The sequence below is a fragment of the Saccopteryx leptura genome, chromosome 3 (genome assembly GCF_036850995.1).
Source record: "Saccopteryx leptura isolate mSacLep1 chromosome 3, mSacLep1_pri_phased_curated, whole genome shotgun sequence".
NCBI lineage: Eukaryota > Metazoa > Chordata > Mammalia > Chiroptera > Emballonuridae > Saccopteryx > Saccopteryx leptura.
In genome coordinates this window covers 216,304,146-216,308,684 of record NC_089505.1, presented here as the reverse complement: position 1 = coordinate 216,308,684, position 4,539 = coordinate 216,304,146, and the positions used below count along the sequence as shown (strand labels likewise).

At 44.7% G+C, this 4,539-nt stretch overlaps 1 non-coding gene across 1 annotated transcript; it reads left to right on the top strand.

Annotated features, from left to right (window-relative positions):
* The first annotated feature begins 4,115 nt into the window (after positions 1–4,115).
* Positions 4,116–4,191, top strand: TRNAA-UGC (transfer RNA alanine (anticodon UGC)). The gene has a single exon. It is a non-coding gene; the product is annotated as a tRNA-Ala (tRNA).
* The last annotated feature ends 348 nt before the right edge of the window (positions 4,192–4,539 follow it).

The window sequence follows — 4,539 nt, the reverse complement described above, 5'->3', positions numbered from 1 at the left end:
GATGAAATAATGTTTAACATCACTAATCATTAGAGAAATGCAAATTAAAACCACAATGAGATATCACCTCACACCAGTCAGAATGGTGCTCATTAACAAAACAACACATAATAAGTGCTGGCAAGGATGTGGAGAAAAGGGAACCCTCCTGGATTGCTGGTGGGAATGCAGACTTGTGCAGACACTTTGGAAAAAAGTGTGTAGATTCCTCAAAAAATTAAAAATGGATCTGCATTTTTACCCAGCCATCCCACCTATAGAAATATATTCCAAGAACATCACATTAATGATTCAAAAGGAGCAGTGCACCCCCATGTTTATGCAGCACTGTTTGCAATACCAAGATCTGGAAACAGCCCAAGTGTTTGTCAGTGTACAAATGGATTAAAAAGCTGTGGTACATATAAACCATGGAATACTATGGGGCCATAAAAAAGAATGAAATTTTACTTTTTTGCAACAATATAGATGGACCTGAAAACTATTATGTTAAGTGAAATAAGCCAGGCAGAGAAAGAAAAATACCATATTACCTCACTCATTTGAGGAATCCAATGAACCATATGAACTGAGGAACGGAATAGAGACAGAGGTGTGATCCAAGGGTCCAGAGGGAAAGTAGACAGAGGGAAAGGGGAAGTTAGGATGGGATGAGAGCAGAAAAGCATAACCAGGGGGAGGGCATTTCATGAGGAGGGCAAGGGGGATGTGGTGGGGAACAAGGAGGGAGGAGGTATTTGGGGGGGGGACACTAGAATCTATGTACGCTCAATAAATTAAAATAAAATAAAATTTAACAAACAAACAAATGAAAAGAATATTATTAACTGTTTCCACCTGTGGGCTTCCCTGACTATGGTCTTAGCCTGCGCCTGTCCTTCCAGTGCTGTTCTCATTCCAGGCTCATGCGTTTTACAGCTCTCTGCCTGCTGAAAGGTTTTCTATCTTGTTTTTAAGTTATCAAAATCCTTCATAAACTTTCTGCCAAATTAGGTAAGACTTGCTCCACAAAACCTTCTCCAGTTTCTCTTTACTTCTATTTACTCTTTTTTTAAAATCTAAATTTATTTAGACAGCTAACCGTCTCCCACTTAGCACTGGTGGATCCTTCTCCTGTAAGGAAGTGCTGAGACAGAGACTCTTACATCAGTTTGTATGTTTGTCTTGGCATCTCCTCCCCCAAAATTTCTTTCCTTTCCACCATCATTTAGATCCTAGATTGGTGGCTTAGACAAATCTGTGCACTGATGAGATTTTAAAAGGAAGACAGGTTAGAGTCTGCAACAACAAAATAAAATGAAACAAACCAAAAGAAAGCAACCCAAAACTCACCAAAACAAAACAATTTAATCAGTCAGAAATTAATATTTAATACAAAATTTTATTTAAATAAATTCTAACCTAATCAAGTCATTCCTGTTTTATTGATATTGTCTACAATTTCAGTTCTTATATTAGTTAATACATTGCCTCTAAGTAATTAACTTGGTTATAAAACAATATACAATGTACACTGATGTCATCATAAAGAAGCAGAGTAAAATTAATTGAGAAGATTCTTATTATAAACCTATTATGTGTCAGGCATTATGCTGAGTTCTGGAATACATAAAAGGGGATGATGTTAAGATGACACTCATAAAAAAATAAAGGTTAGGGACTTGAAAAATTTTCCTAACTCATCATAAGGCTGTGATTTTAGTATCACTATACCTTTACTCTGCTTTCCAAACCAAGTTTCACATTCTCTGTGAAACCTGAGCCAGCACCACAAATTGCATTGAATTGCTCCTTTTTCTGACTTCCTTTTAAAATTACGATATATACCTCTCTTTGTCCCTTACTTCTTAAAAATCAGCCCTCTGTGAATGTTATTTGTTAAGTTTGAGTTTGGAAGTTAGTAGTTCAAAGTATACACCTGCAATTCTTATGTGTCCTTCCTAAATGAATGATTCCGAAGGGTTCCATCGTTTTTGCCATTGAATGAATTCATGGTATGTTAAAGAAAAATACAGTCAGATATGGATTTCAGCCATATATTATCAGATTGCTTTTAGGGCTGTTTTTTCTAAGGGCAGGGAGCTATAAATTTGGCACGTTCAAGGAAGAGGGGAATTGTAGGTAGAACACAGAGTGCATTCCTAGCAGCTGTGGCTGATGCAATGCTGTGAGAACACTCCAGCACCTGAAACCCTCCTAGGCACACCCAGGAGGGACCCCGCCCACTGTAAGGAAGTAACTCAGCACCAACCAGGCAGCTCCCTGAACTTTTCAGCCATTGGCTGTGAAGGACACGCTGTAACACCCTATAGGCTGAACCTGTGTATATAAGCTAGCTTACTTCCTGAATAAAGTGGATCTGCATCACTGAATCTGGCCTCCAGAGTAGGGTCTCTGCGTCTCTGTTGTCCTCACCCCTGATGGGCCTTGTCCACAACTGGTGCCTAGACAGGGGACCAACTGGCATCCAAGGGATGGGTGAGTGACCCTCTGCAATAGGAAACCTTCTCCCTCACTCCCAAGCCCCTCAAGCTCAAGTCCTTTATAGCCTATTGCAGAGTAGGTGAGTTAAATTAATGAAAAGAATCTTTGTACCTACTAGGAAATCCTCTCAGGTTTCAACCCTTGGCTTCTGAATGTGCCTCTTTGGGACCCCAATACTTGGGCTTGAGCTCTCTGGCGCATACATTCAGCAGAAGTACATGAAAGGCAAACCTTCCCCCTCAGTCTTACTCCTGCCCTACTAGCCATTTCCTGCTGAGGCCAAAAATATTACAGGCTACCCTCTCCCCGAGGAGCCCCTACCTCCCTATTTGTCCCCGTCCACTGAGGTGGAAAGTGGCTCAGCCTCTGAGTTTAACACACTCACAGCTGAGCACGCAAAAATGAAACCAACTGAATTGCTAACTGCGCCATTGGCTCCATCATTGAAGAAGTGGAGTTTGCACTCCCGAATCCCTTTGTCATTGGTATGCTGGAAGGACCCAGCCGCAGCACAGTGGCGGGGTCCTCACCCCCTTCTAACACAAGGGAGAGGTTATGCTTGTGTCTTTCCAGAAAACAGCCCTCAGCCAATTTGGATCCCAGGATGAAACATAAGGCCAGTCCCAGTGTCCCAGGATGACCCCTCCAACGAGCCCCCCAATCCAGGAGATGGCAAGTCTCCAGAAAAACACCTCACGTCCAGTGTGCACCCCATCACCTGGGGGTATACGAAGGCTTTAGTGGAGCAAGCCCAGAGAATGGTCCCTGACGGGCCCCCAGACCCTGGTCCTCTGTTCCTGCTTATGTGTGCTATAGTAACCGCTAACTCCCAGACGCGGGTGGACCTCCACATCTGGACTGCTTTTCCTCACCCTGGCATTATCCTTCCTGTAGAGACAACAACAGTAAGCTGTCATTCATCAAGTCCAACTGGCCCTAATTAAAAGAGAAGGGGGAAATGTAGGTAGAGCGCAGAGTGCACTCCTAGCAGCTGTGGCTGATGCAATGCTGTGAGAACACTCCAACACCTGAAACCCTCCTAGGCACACCCAGGAGGGAGCTCGCCCACTGTAAGGAAGTAACTCAGCACCAACCAGGCAGCTCCCTGAACTTTTCAGCTATTGGCTGTGAAGGACATGCTGTAACACCCTATAGGCTGAACCTGAGTATATAAGCTAGCTTACTTCCTGAATAAAGTGGATCTACATCACTGAACCTGGTTTCCGGAATCGGGTCTCTGTGACTCCATCATCCTCACCCCCAGTGGGCCTTGTCCACAGGGAATTCTTACTGGAAACATGAGGGCTTTGTTGCAGATGAGCCTCAATTTGACTGTGGAAAAGGGGCGGACCCACCATGTACAATTAGGCAGAGTACACCCTGAAGAACCATAACTAAAGACCCTGCTGGTGGTGTTTGTGATAGGAAAAGCTTTCACCTGGAACACTTGGTGGTGATGATGAGTCCTGCATGTGGGCTGTGGATAATAAAAAAAGGAACTCTTGCAGTGTTATTTGCTAATAGCCAAAATCTGGAAACAGCCTAAGTGTCCTCCAGTTGGATGAGTAAGAAAAAAGCTGTGATATATTTGCACAATGGAATACTACACAGCCTTAAAAAAGAAGGAAATCGCCCTGGCCAGTTGGCTCAGCGGTAGAGCGTCGGCCTTGCGTGCGGGAGACCCAGGTTCGATTCCCGGCCAGGGCACATAGGAGAAGCGCCCATTTGCTTCTCCACCCCCCCTCCTTCCTCTCTGTCTCTCTCTTCCCCTCCCGCAGCCAAGGCTCCATTAGAGCAAGGATGGCCCAGGCGCTGGGGATGGCTCCTTGGCCTCTGCCCCAGGCACTAGAGTGGCTCTGGTCGCGGCAGAGTGATGCCCCGGAGGGGCATAGCATCTCCCCCTGGTGGGCAGAGCATCGCCCCTGGTGGGCGTGCCGGGTGAAACCCGGTCGGGCGCATGCGGGAGTCTGTCTGACTGTCTCTCCCCGTTTCCAGCTTCAGAAAAATACAAAAAAAGAAAAAAAAAAAAAAGAAGGAAATCTTACCATTTGCAAC